This window comes from Lygodium microphyllum, chromosome 7, assembly GCF_053477565.2.
Source record: "Lygodium microphyllum isolate KBCC chromosome 7, Lygodium_microphyllum_v1.1.10, whole genome shotgun sequence".
In the NCBI taxonomy this organism is placed as follows: domain Eukaryota; kingdom Viridiplantae; phylum Streptophyta; class Polypodiopsida; order Schizaeales; family Lygodiaceae; genus Lygodium; species Lygodium microphyllum.
In genome coordinates this window covers 69,638,408-69,653,389 of record NC_141141.1, presented here as the reverse complement: position 1 = coordinate 69,653,389, position 14,982 = coordinate 69,638,408, and positions in this window count along the sequence as shown.

Below are 14,982 nucleotides of genomic sequence, written 5' to 3'. Positions count from 1 at the left end.
TAGTCAAGAGTATTACATGGGGACTGATTTATTAAGTGTATGGTAGTAGAAACTGCCTCAACCCAAAAATGATGTGGTAAGCCTACCTAGCTAAGCATACTACGAACTCTCTCCTAAATTTTCCTACTTATGTGCTCAGTGCCATACCATTCTAAGGTGGGATGTACAGGGCGGCCAACTAATGCTTGATACCCCTCTTGTCACAAAACTACTCAAAGGGTTTAGAGATATACTCACCCCTATTATCCAACCTTGGGCATTTCAACCTATACCCAGATTGGTTCTCAACCAAAGCAAGCCAACTTGAAATGTAGCCAAGACTTCCTATGTGTGGACTACAAGAGGCATTGTGTGTCGTTTGGTTTTGTGTGTGGTTTGTGTGGAGTTTGTTGAAACATTTAAATTTTCTATGTTGTGTTGTTCATCGAACAAAGTCAATTATTCTAACCGGCACTCCTTAATATCTCATTATCGGGTAGAGAGAGAGGCTTATCGGGAGCTATGCCAGGAGGTAGAGATGAGGTAGGATGAAGTAGACCGATCAGGGAAGAGAGGCTGCAAATAGACGCAATTCATGCTGAATTGCTAGCCACTCTTGCTATCTCTACTGGGTGGAATGGGAAAAATGAGGGGCAAGCAAGCTCTAAGGGGGTTACCAAGGAAGGCTTGGAAGAGATCCAATGCAGCTAGAAGTAGCATGGAAGACACGGAGTATCAAAAGCATACCTTTGAATGAGAAGCCATGGCTGCCAATGAAATTGTGAACTGAAGCTTTTCTCCACAAGTTGAAGCAATGCCAGGTTGAGCTTCTCAATGATAGTGCAATGGATTTGATATTAGTTGAAAGGAGTAAGCCCTAAAGTGGAAGCATGGAGCAGAAGCAAGAGCTATGATGGAAGGAGAGCAAGAGCATGAGAAAGAGACACACAAGATGTGGAAACTCCAACAGTCACAATGTGTGACTGGCCTTCCCTTTATTCAAATATCACTGAAAGAATAAAGAATGAAGTGATAGTGATGGACATCCACTACTTGTAGTATACAAGTGTACGGGTATATAGGTATTGTTAGTGTAACTAATACACATGCAACTAAGCATTGGCGCATTTACCCCCAACATTATTCCTTCAAGCTATATTGCTATATCCATAGTTTTTCTACTAGAGGGAGTGAGACATGAAGTGGAAGCATGGAGCAGAAGCAAGAGCTATGGTGAAAGGAGAGAGAGAGAGAGAGAGAGAGAGAGAGAGAGAAGATGTGGGAACTCCAATATTCACAATGTGTGAATGACCCTTCCTTTATTCAAATGTCACTGAAAGAATAAAGAATTAACTGATAGTATGGGTGCACACCACTTGTAATGTACAGGTGTGCAAGTACTATTAGTGTATTAATACACAAGCAACTAGACATAGATGCCTTTATACCCAACAAGCTCCCACTTAAAGATGAATGTGTCCCTATTGAGGAGAGAACAATAAAAAAGTGACAAAGTATAAGTGTATATAGAGTACAATAGGATGAGGAAAGGCGTCATCTCATCCAATGCCCATCAACTTCCTAAGGAAGGCAAGATGCTCCATTGATAGACTTTTAGTCAGCAAATCGATGGGATTTTGGTCAGTTGAGATTTTAACAAGATCAATGAGCTTGTCCTCAATGACCTCTCTAATAAAGTGATAATGCACCTCAATATGCTTTGTCATCACATGGAAAACCGGATTCATGGCCAATTGAATAGTACTCATAGAATCCGAATGCAGTATATGGACCACATCAATAATGCCAAGGTCTAACACCAGATAGCCTAACCAAAGAGTCTCCTTGCAAGCCTCAATGGCTACAACATACTCTACCTCTATAGCAGACAGGGCCGTGCATTTTTGCATCCTGGACTATCTACATGTCCTACATAATCAAAGTTGGTATGCCCCATGACTCATGTATCTTGGTCACCATAATAGATGCACATAGCTACTGTGCCCTTCAAGTATCTCATGATACCCTTGATATCATTCCAATGACGTATGTCAGGTGTAACCATATAGTGTGTCACAACTCCCACTATGAATGCTATGTCAGGATGAATGGCTATCATGGCATACATCAAACTGCCCATTGTGGATGCATAAGGAATCTTGGCCATCTTGGCCTTCTGTTCGTTATTAGATCGTGAACAATCGGCATGACTAATCTACACATGAGAAGGTAAAGGATAGCCCCAATAGGCTTAACATCCTGTATTTGAAATCTCTCAAGGACCTTCTAGATGTACTTTTTCTATGATGACAAGTAAATGACCCCCTTAGAGCAATCACATGTAATGTGTATCCCAAGAATATATGAGGCATATCCCATGTCCTTCATGTCAAAGCTTTTCTTGAGCTGACCTTTCGAGCTATCTAGCTTATCATGAACACTCCCAAGAATCAACATATCATCCACATAGAGTATCAAAATCATAAGGCTACCATCATGAGCCTTCTTTTGTATAAACACGAATCCATATCACTATAGAAATATCCTTGTGAATGCATAAAAGCATCAAACTTGTGGCACCATTCCTTAGATGCTTGCTTAATACCATAAAGGCTCCTTCTCAATCTGCACACTAGGTGGTCCTTGTGCCAGGTTGTGCAAAGCCCTTAGGCTACTCCATGTAAATCTCATCATATAAGTCCCCATGAAGAAAAGCTATCTTAACATCCATCTGATAAAGATCTAAGTCAAGCTGAGCAGCCAAAACCAATACCAAGTGTATTTTTAAAAACTTTTATATTTTGGTAAGTAAATATATAAAAAATCATTAATATGTCATTGTCGTGATATTCTTGTGATTACATCAAACCTAGAAATCTAGATCACCATAAAGGTGACAAAGGTTGTCATAATGAAGATCTTACTCATCCTCATTAAAGTGAAAACTAATATTAAAATTGAATTTTGTTTGACGTTTGATTACTTCTCTCCATTCTCACTCTTCTTTTTTTTCTCTCCTTACTAGTTTGATTACTTCTCTCCATTCTCACTCTTCTTTTTTTCCCTCCTTACTAGTTTCTTCTTCATTTTTCTTCTTGTTTCTAATTCACATAGTTTTTCAATTTAATCTTCTAATCACATCCTTAGCTATGGATCAGTTATCCAATGATCTCTGTAGCTCTAGTAAAAGACCTTTCTATCATCTTCATATTGAGTTGGATAGTGAGTATGAATCAATAAGGAAGAGAGCAAAATCCATTATTATTACAGAGTCTACAAAACATATACTTAGGTTATTTGAAGGAAATAATAAACTTGATCTTTGGTTAGATGGTAGGCTATATCCCAAAGGTCCTAGCAAAAATAGCACTCTGTCTTTCTACAATAGCTCTTCATTGATGAGGTTCATTAAAAGGATGTCCTCAAATTGGAGAACCATCTTTTATTAAAACATAACAATGAGTTATTGAGAAGCTAGAGGGCTGTCAATGAAGGATTCATTCATTGGAGAAATGCATCAAATCTTGTCAATGAAAGCAAACTATTTAAGGCCTCCGAAATCGATAAAGGGCTCTTTAAAAATATTGAGAGTCTCAAATGAGGAGAAGGTGGTTGTAGTAAAAGAATCTAAACATCAATGTATATTTTTTTTCACTTTAAAAAATATTAAATATAATTTTATTTATAATTAATTGTATTGATTTGCGATCTTAATTTTTTTAAGACCTCTTCTTCAACCAAATGCAAGTGAAAGAGATTATTTAAAAGCATCTCAGTTTTATTATCATCTTCTTCTTTCAAGAGTTTCAAAAGATATTTTAGAGAAGAAGAAATTTAGAAAGGAAAAGAAACAATGCATAGAGTCATTTATAAAGGATCATTCTTTGGATATTGAGTTAGTACAGAAGACACTAGATAGTATTGGTATTAGTCAAGATACTTACATGCAAAATTTTTAGCTTTTACAATCAAATATAAAGCAAGGACAGGTACACACAATTGCATACTTCCAAGGCCATCTATGGTTAGAACTATTAGATAGAGAGTAAATAGCAAAGTGATGGAGATTTTGGGTGAGCCTTTCCATATCAAGGCTAGCTTCAAGGCAGAAAAAAGGAAGTTGTATTCAATGAATTTAACAATATTTTCTTAGACTTGCCCACCCTACAATGTTTTATGATTAGATTCTATGACTTGTCACTAGAAGAGGCATAAGGAGGAGTGGCTAAATTTGTGGTTAAACTTGATGAAAGTGAGATTTTGAAATGCACAAATTAGAGATAGTATCTATTACCTTGATGAATAGAGCACTTTCATCAGGTCATTATAATCACTCAATATCATTTAGTGTGCAATCTGAACACAACATCTGGTGGCTAGGAGCATTCGGATTTTGATAAATTGTATGGGGTTTTTCATCAAACAATAATACTTGATATTATTGAGAGACAACATGCAAGAGAAGAGCTATTTATTGAAGGATTTGGGAACTATAAGATTGAGTGGCATATAGTTGGTCACTCAAATATATGTACAATGTGTCAAAGGGAGCAAACTCCAGATCACCTTGCCTATATTGCATGTCCCTAGCCATAGAGTTAAACTCAAGCAATTGGAATAGAGCTTCCTCTAGGCACAACAAAGATCCATAGTTTAAGCCAGTCCTAGATATTCCTTTAGTGAATGCCCATATCTGTACACTTCATGTGCTTTGCAAGATAATTGAAAAGATTGTTCATCTTTATATAGGGTTTTCATGGAAATTAAAGCCATTATCAGCTAGAACAGATGCTATAACAAAGATTGAAAAAGTCTTATTTGTAATTGGTTTGCATAGTGGTAATGTTGTTATTGAACCATATCTTCAAAAGTCTAAGGATGGCAATTGTGTCTCCAAAAAGCCATCTATTGGTGGAGTGAAGGCTAGAAGGTTCCTAGGCTTTCATGGGAGACTTGGTAAGATAAACTCTAAGAATGGTGACTCAACTATTAGATACAATTAGTGAAAGCCCCTACATAATGCAGTTAAGGATCATATTGATAATGGATAAGCTCGGAATAAAATCCAATGTTTGGAAAATACTAGACAAAGTATTCTTTTATTGTGGTAAAATTTAATGGAATGATGATGATCTCAAAGACTTCAAAAACCAATTGAACATTTTTTAAAAGGCAATGATAGAAGCTTGGGTGATCAATACTTTACTCACTATATGGTAAGAAGATTGTATATGTATGCCTCTTCATTGTCTACATATAGGGTTTTTTTATTAACTTTCTTTATTGGTTAAATATGCAACATATTCATACAACCATGCTTCATATTTTATAAAGAAATATGGATCTCTATCTATCTAGTCAACCCACGGTATGAAAAAATCAAATTATCAAGCAAGAATAAATACTTTAGACACACAAGTCATGGAGGTGGAAGATACAAAACAAATAGTTTATTAGAGGTCTTTCAATGGCTCAATAGACAAATTTGGCACAAATTCAAGCTCAAAGACATAACCACATTATGTAATACATAATCTTTGGCAAGGACTATAGAAATTATCACCTAAAGAAGAAAAGAGATATCTTTACTCTCTTGTACAAAGCAAAAATTTTCATAATGGTTATAGACTAGACAAAGACATGGAAAAAGATGGGTTTCAAGAAACCCCTGACATCTTTTAGTTTAACTCTATTGTTGCAGAAGAGTCTCTAGTTTCAAGCACCTCACTTGGGCCTCTAGAGGAATCTTTTATTTCATCCCACTCAATAAGACCTCTACAATTCAAGAACTTTTGTTTCCTATAGCCTAGAAGGAGCTTCAAATTCTTGGCATCTCCTACACGGGAGAGAAAATAACAGCCAAGAACTCCAAAGTATCCTGCCCTAGATCCACTATATCCAAGCATGAAGCCAAAAACTCTTTCAACTTTTTCATTCTCCACCAAAATTATCTTATTTGATGATCTATTGAAAACTTGGGATCCTATCACCTTGGAGATAGCTTTCAAAGCTATCATTGGCAAGCTTGGAGAGCTTGACAACTTGCTATGATAAATTGCAAGTGTTTGATTATTTAAACTTTCAATATAATGACCAAGGCCTTGACTTTTGCCAAGCTTCAATGGCCTTGAGCCCTTGGCTCTTCCAAGAAAGTTGTTTGGATCTTCAATTTCTATCTACATAATAAACTACAATAGTGTAAGATGTCAATAGATAAATATCTTATAATATTTATTTATAACATATATCAAACTCTAATATAAACCACAATAGATATCCTAAAATTATATTTCATACCTTAGGGTTTTCATCTTCTTCAAGAAGACTACCATCATAAAGATTTATTGAACTTTTTGGTTTCTCCTCTGATGGATACTTTAGTTTCTCTTCATTTCCAATGTCATCAATCCCAAGTCTCTGTTGAATTTGTGAGAACTCTTCCTTTGTAGATAGCCTCTCCTTTTCATTTTCCATGATTTGATTAATACATGAATGCAAGGCTACAAAGCTATCTTGAAAATTCTCTCCCTCTAGCAATTCATGTTCATATCCTATGAAATTCTTATCATTTTGGCCCCATCCTGCAAGGATTGCTAAGCAGTAATCTTCTTTGAGATTAAAAAGATGTTAAATATCATTTAGCAATACATATCTATTTTTATTGATGAGGTAAGTGAAAAATGTTGGGACACAATCAAGAGGACCTTCTTCAATCTCTACACTCAATTCTATCTCATTTTCTTTCACTTTTGTAATGTTCTCACTTTTAAACAAAGCAACATCAAATCCATGTACTAGTTGGTTCTCAATATCCTCCTAAAACATTTCCCCCTTCTCTTCAATATCTTTATCTTTACTTGCAATATCCTCTGTTTTCTTCTCTTGTATTGTATATAAAGAAGAACTATCCATATATTGAAGATATACAAGAAATCCAACATCCTTGTGGATAAGACGACATTGATGTTGATTCTAATGAAAAGGGAAATCTGCTTCCCACTTCTTGAATTCCCCATCAATGAGACTAAACCTTGTTTTCTCAGTTGTTCAATAGCATTGATGACTTCCAGTATCTCATTGTAATGGACAAATCCCTCAATGTCTAGGCCTTGCACATGTCTATCATAACACTCCCTATAATCCTTTTACTCAAGGGAACATTGAGTATATCTCTGATGTAAATGAATCTGGATGAATTTCTAGTTGCATGGAGGAAATCAAAGAGCTTCTCATCATATGCATCCTCGAGATCCTCTTCCTCCATTCACTCTAGAGATTATTCCTTTTAGTCATCTTGATCACTCATTCATAGAACTAAATTCTGAAATAATATGACAAGTTTAGGAATACAAAGAACCAATCCACATTTTCTTATATCCAAATAAGAAATTTAAATTTGTGTAAGTTGTGGAAAGGATGTTGCATTATCACAACAAACTAAGAATGTGGATTTTGATCTAGGGAATGAGCCCACTAGTGTAAGGTTCTATGTCACAAACTTGGGTGTCTATGAGTATTTGTTAGTGTAGTGGGAGCTCACGCTCAACCGCCAGGACCCACGGACCGCTTATTGTTTCAAGCGAGCTCTCGTGGCTATCTCTCACCTAGCCAATGCACCATCGATCCTCTCGAGGTGTAGTGAGCTTACCTTGATGCTGAAATGAGTTGCCTCCTCTCTTACACACGCTGGTAGCTCTACGATCCTAGATGCTAGCTCAAGCATCCTCAAGCCTTCTCCATCTCCAAGCTCCATCCACCATAGCCGCGCACGCGAGAAAAGAGAAGAGAGAAGAGGAGATGGTGAAGAGCTTCACCCTCTTGATCCCTCACTCCCACATACTCACTCACTCCCTCACACTCTCACACTCCCTCTCTCAAGCGCACACACACAAGTAAGGTCAAGAGAAGAAGAGAAGAACTCTTGGGAATGTGGGGAGGGGGGTTGTGGGATCACCTCTTCTTTAAATCTGCCCATATCAAATTGGAGTTCAGCTTCATGCCTCTGTCGGTCTGCTTGTTGTGTTTCCTCTTCAAAGCCTAGTGCATCGACCTCCTGGGGGGTTAGGCCGGCAATCAATAAGTATTTCTGTTGATCATCAAGGCTCAGCTCCACGACATCGGGTTGGGTTGGCATGTGTAGTCCTGCTTGTAGGGCCCTACGAGCTATGCTTATTTTCTTCTTGGCCACCTTGAGGGACTCCCCTTCCTCTGAGTGGGTGGTATCCATTAGTGTATTCAAGAAGGCTTTCTATTGAGTGTTGAAGGCTACTTGGGCGGCCTCTACTCTGCTCTCTATGAGGATTTTCTCTTTTTCCACGAGAGCCAGGTGACACGACAAGGTCTTCATCCTCCGTTCATTCTATCCTTCCCATTCTTCAGCTCTCTTTTTCATTTCCTCCATGCCTTCCCCCTGCTTTTGCACCAAAGCTATGAGTCTTTGATCCTGGTCTTTCAATTCTTTGCTCATTCAATTCCGTTGAGTGTTGAAGGCTACTTGGGCGGCCTCTACTCTGCTCTCTGCGAGGATTTTCTCTTTTTCCACGAGAGCCAGGTGACATGACAAGGTCTTCATCCTCCGTTCATTCTATCCTACCCATTCTTCAGCTCTCTTCTTCATTTCCTCCATGCCTTCCCCCTGCCTTTGCACCAAAGCTATGAGTCTTTGCTCCTGGTCTTTCAATTCTTTGCTCATTCTCTCCTGCTCTTTTCTTTCTAAGTTCAACTTCTCAGTCATGGTCTCCATCTCCTTGTGATGTTGTTCTTCCACTTGCTTCCTTTCCTCTTCTTTGGCGGCAAACTCCTCCATGCCTCGTTCGATCTGATCAATCTTTGCGGTTAGCTCTTCATGTTGCATGATCAAGAGTTTATACTTCCTTTGCATTTTTATCAACTCCTGATTCTCATCTTCCAACCGCTGCCTCCATCTTTCCTCCCTGTTGTCCTTAGCCTTCAGCTCCTGTTTGAGATCAAAGATCTCCTTTTGTTGCATGGCTATCTGTCGGGTCTTTTCAAACTGAAAAGCAGCTAATGACTCTTTTTCTGTAGCTAACTCGGCCACAGTTATCTTCCTCTCCTCTTTAGCTTTCTCTAGTTGAGAGAGCAATTCAGCAACGTATTCGTCATAGTTAGCTGGTGGTGTCATCGTCGTCTAGATTGGAGTGGTTGAGGCCTCCACGTTGTAGCGTTTTGGATCTCGTCTAGATTTGACATTGCTGTGGCCGGCCTCTTCTGCCCCGTGGCCATTATTTCCATGCTCTTCCCTTGGGCTAATTCTTTATTGATGAAATATTGCATCTAGGCCACAAAGTTTGAGACATCGGCACTAGTGGGGATGCTTGGGGTGAGGGTGGCTGCTTCGATGGTGGGCACTAGGAGGGTCGGGATAGGATGGATGGGGGCTTTATCCTTGCCTTCAGTGACGGCTGGCGGTATGATCTCCGGCACCTGAGTGCTTGAGCCTGGTCCCTCCTCCCTGGGCAGGCTTAGAGCTACTAGGTCATCTGCCTTGCTTTGTTGCTCTATAGATCGACATGTGGCTTTGGCCATGTCTTCCTTCTCCTTCCTTCTCAGCTCCTCCTCTTCCTCAGCAGCCCTTTTCTCCCTCTCTTCTTCTGCTTTCCTAGATTCTTCCTCCCATTTATCTACTTCTTCTTTTTCTTTCTTCTTTCTCTCTTCGGCCTCTTGTTTTGACACCTTCTTAGCTTTCTTGGCTTCTTCCTTCGACTTTTCTGCTTCCTGTTTCTTCTTCTTCTCCCTCTCTTCCACCTCTTTGAGGGATTCCCTTTTTTCTCTATCTAAGTCCTCCTTCTCCTTTTTGCGGCCTTCATTTTGCTTCTTCTTTTGTGTCGTCCTCTTCTTAGGTTTCTTTGCTTGCTTTTTGCTTGATTGTTCCTTCTGTTCTCCCCCTTCTTTGTCACTTTCGGTTCTATCGCTAGACAACTCTTGGTCCTGGTGAGGGGGCGATCTGTTGGGTGTTTCTCCTTCTCCTTCCTCTGTATCCTATGCCTCTTTTACTGTCTCCTAGATGAGGGCAGTTAAAACACTTCCATAGTCGATGAAAGAGGCTTTGGATGAGGATTTCTTCCTCTCAGTGCTTTTGGAGGCTGGGGACTCCACACCTGCTGGCTTACTCCCCAAGGCTAGTGCTTTTGTTGCTTGGTCTATGGTCTTGCGCACATAGCCATCCCAATCAACCTCATGTAGGGTGCGAGCTGCCACGTTCTCTAGCAAAGGCACATTGATCCTGTGCATAAGGGAATTGTAGCGTTGGCTGGAGAATAGTGAGTGCACCAGTTTTGCCTACATGCAGGCTTCAGCATCAGGGATATCCTAGATTTTGATGCCGTTGTTGGTCAGCACCTCTTCCCTCTTCATCTTAAGCATGGCATAGACGTCTCTTTTCTGCTTCTTGTCCACCTTAGGCTCTAACCCCAGTGCCTTCTCCACCAAGGTTGGGTTCAAGGGTACCTATACTTGTTTGGCCTTCTCCCCCCTTCCCACTGTTATAGTTCCACATTCCTGATCTTGGTTGTAAGTTCTAAGGAATTCCACACACTTTGTGTGGTTAGGCTCTTGCGCGAACTTCTCGAGGTACTTAGCGAGGTTGCACTGTTCTACGACCCTCTTGGCTGCTTCCTCCTTGGCCACTACTTCCTCGATGTTATGGATGGTTTGAAATTTTAGTTGGTTGTAGGCACGACTTGCCAAGGAGATGCCGTACTGGGTCCTCTGCTCTTCCGTGAAGGGGAGTCGGTGGGCACAGCCTTGTTGCGACATCTTTCATTCCTATCATGAACCATAATTTCAATTAGTGCTTTTAAAAATAATAATTTGCTAAAAAAAATACTTTATGTTTGTTGAATTCCCTTCAAACTTTTTACCTTTTATTTCAAAGCTTTTGTGACATTCCTTCTAGATCACCAGTTTCTTTTGTGTTTATGTGTTTGCTTGATCTTGATTGTTGATTCACCTTAGCCCCTTCCCTTCCAGATTGAGAAGAATCCTTCCTAGGATTGAAGGTTAGGAGGTCAAGGGCATTCGGCATTTAGATATAAGGGTTACTTGTGCATGAGTCAAGTATAGAATTTTGGGTTATACTCCAGTTGAGCCTTGCGGTCCAGATTGAAGGGTCGAGTACTTATATGTGTGATGTAAGTGAGGAAATTCGTTAGGAAATCGTTGGAATCGACATGGCTAGCGGTGTAGCTCTTCTTCGATCAAGAGACGATTAAGATATGGGTGTCCTTTGACGTGCTCTTCCATGGGTCAGCCACAAAGAGTGGTTAACACTCTATATGAGGTGGGTGCAACATAGGTTGGGTCATACTTTGATGTCTTGATTGCATGGCACTACTCAGTGTTGGTCATGATTTGACATCCTTCGAGTTCGTAAAAATGGGGACTCGGTGCCAGCTAATGCTTTCAACTCCTCGACTTCTTTGTCAATGATGGAAGAAGTCATGCACTTATCGTAGGATGTAATGAGGCACTGTTTGATGGCTTGTTCTCTTGATATCTCAGTGTGTAGCAACTTGGCATCAACTGAGTGGGGTTTTTTGACAAATGCAAATTTGAATGTTTCCCAAGAATAAGGCATCTTGCGAACTTCAGTTGCTAAAGGCTCTCGCAATAGGCCTAAGTCCAAGCGGTCATAACTTAGAGCTAGTGACATAAACGTGGTATCTAAGTGTCTAAGAAAAGCAATAACACCATTCCCTATGTCTTCAGCTAGGTCTGTGGCTAGAGTTAAGAATGATTTCCGCTCATAGGAGGGTTTAAGACCTGCAATGGCTGGGGTTTGATGGGGCTAGAAGGCTTGGCGGCAAATGGTGGCAGTTTCCCATGAAGCGGTGGTTGAGCCTCGTTGATGAGCGTCGGAGTAGTAGCTGCTACGGATGGGCTACTACACTCGGATTGGGTTTGGCAAGTCTTATCGGCACTAGCAGGGGTTGAAGTGTGTAAAGGCGTTTGTGGTTTGGGCCGATAGGCTTGCTCAACTCTTTTGGGCTTATGCGTGGGTGAGCTTGTAGGAGGGGAGTCCTGGAAGCACTGTGGCTTCGGGTTTTGAGGTTCTATGGGGCTTGGGGTGATCAAGCTTAAGGGCGGCGTGTGAGTAGTGCCTTGGGCCATTCGGGTCTTAGGGATCCATATCCATGCATTTCCCTCATAGTAACCTTGGGCGTGCAAGAGGGCTTTAGGAACCCATCTTGGCTTGATCATGCTTCAATTTTTATAACTGCGTCTCGGCCTCCTAGGTTTAGAGTTTCTTGTGTTACGAGGATGTGAGCATTTACTCCTAGGCGGCGGTTGTGATTGTTTAGGTCTCCATTGAAACTTAGGTTGTTGGGCCTTGGCTTTTGTTGCTGTGATGAGTAGTGGCTCGTGAGATTCGGTGGATGGTGGCTGAGCACTACCCCTCTCCATTGACCTCGCTACGAGTATTTCTACAGGTGGCCTTGCAGACTTTGATGAGGTCCCGCAGCCCTTGCTAAAGGCTGTAACAATGCGGACGTTTCCTATGGCAAGGTGGATGCGCTGCGACTCATAATCGACATTGCAGTGAGTTTGCTTCTTGAAGGTTCACCCTAGCAACGACTCCGTGCCTGCGTCTTTAGTGTTTGGCAACACGTAAAAGATCATTGGTACAGTCTCAGACTCGATAGTAACAGCCACCCTGCACTTGCCGAGAAGTGGGTGTGAGCGGCCCCCATATGGGCTTAATTTGGAATTAGTGGGCTGTAATGGTGGTTTACCAAGCTGGGTCCAATGATCATGAGTTAAGACATTGAAGTCTAATCCCTCGTTGATCAAGGCATTGAAAGCGCTTGTTTGCTTGGTAGTGACCGTGATGTGGAGGTATACGGGTTCTACAGCTTCCTCATCCTTATCATCAATTTCCATGATTGTGGTGACTCGTACTTTGACAGGGGGTTCTAACATTGGTGGCTCATGCAGCAGATGCGTGGGAGGGTAGTACTTCTTAATGCGACTGCCATTGAAGAAGCCTATGCCCTCGCCGTCTAGAGTCTTGAGCTCAACGTTGCCAGTTCAGCTAATTGTACGAACTTTGAAAGGCCCAAGACCTCTAAACTTCATTTTTTGCTTATGTCCTTTAACTAAGTATAGGAGCACTAAGTCACCCTGTTCAAAGTTGCGCTGCTTGACATGCTTGTCAAACCAACTCTTGCGTCATGCCTTCTCGCATATGAGCGCATGAGTGGCTAGAAGGCGAGTTTCCGAGAGCGTTTAAGTTCAACTAGGTGTTGCGTCCATGCCTCCTTTCCTTCCCATCGTTCTTGAAGCACTATTCTCAGGCTAGGAACGAAGAACTCTACTGGTAGAATTGCCTCAGTTCCATAGGTCAACCTAAAGGGAGTCTGGCCGACAGTCGTTTTATAAGGTGTACGATAAGCCCATAAGGCTACCATTAGCTTGTTATCCCAGTCACTACGCAAAGTAGAGACTACTTTGGTCAGGACGTTTACAAGGATCTTATTTGTGGATTCTGCCTACCTATTTACCTGAGGGTAGTATGGAGAGGATTTTCGATGGATAATTAGAAAGGTGGATAGAAGATGCGCTATCACTTCATTGATGAAGTGCGTGCCCTAATCACTGACTAGTTCGATGGGGCAGCTGAATCGTGAGATCACCTGCTCCCATAAGAACTTGGCAATCGTTCTAGCATCATTCTTTCGTGTTGCTCTCGCTTCTGCCCATTTTGTTAGGTAATCTATGGCCACAATGATATATTTGGCCTGCGAATACTGTGTTGCAGGACTAATGGGTCCTATGAAGTCGATCCCCCATTTTTCGAAGGGTTGTTGTGCAATGATTGGGGTCAACTCCATTTGCTCCTTGCAAATCGGGACCTTTGTCTACTGACACTCGTCACAATGCTTGACGAATCATGCTGTGTCGCTGAAAAGCGTGCGCCACCACAGTTGAGACTGCGCCACCTTGTGGGCTATCGTGCCTCCGCTAAATTGCCCTCTAGCAATTCCGCTGTGCATCTTTATGAGCACATAGTGTATCTCATGCTCGCATATGCATCAGCACAACAGCCTGTCTTGACCTAGCCTATATAGTTGGCTTGCTATCAACTGATAGGGTTGGATTTTGAGGATAAGTCGCCTAAGTCAGGCTTTTTCTATCGGTCGCTCAGGCAATTCGTGCTCCAGCACTTGGACGATGTCATCTGCCCAATATGGCGTTAGATCAGCCTTGAATAAATCTCTCTCACTGGAAAGGTTAAACAAATGGGCATCTAGCAATTCATCAGCAATGCCTTGTCTAGCAACCTCTCCCGTGGGGATGTGTGACATGTGGTCAGCCATGTAGTGCTATTTTCCCTTCCATACAACCATGGAGAAGTCGAATTCTAAAAACAGAAGGAGCTATCGAGCTATGCATCTTGTAGTACAGGGTTTGTTTACTAGATATAGCAAGGCTTGATGGTCCACAAAGAAAGTAAAAGGCGTAGCCAATAGATAATGCCGAAACTTCTTTACAGCAAATACCATGGCTAAACCCTCTCTCTTAGTCGTTGAGTTATTCATTTCAGTGTCAGTGAGTTGTCTGCTAGCAAAGCTCACTGGATAGTTGAGGTTGTGTTCTCCAAGTTGGCACAACACTTCCCCCACGACGAATTTCGAAGCATCAATATGCACGTGGAAGGTAATGGTTCAATCTGGGGCTTGTAGAATCGGTGCAGTAGTCAGAGCCTTTTTCAATTCCTCATACACTCGTTGGCATGCTTCAGTCCACTCAAAGACGATCAATAGCTTGTATGAAGGTCTGGCAATCAATGCATAGTTCAGCACAAACCATCGATAGTATCCCGTATGGCCTTTAAAGAAGCATCGAACTCCCTTATAGTTGATTGGGGGCGGAATATCAACAATAACCTCGACTTTCGAGAAGTTAGTGGCAATGCCGTTCTTCGATGTTACGTGCCCTAGGATGCATCCATGTTTCACCCAGAACTGGCACTTTAAGGGGTTT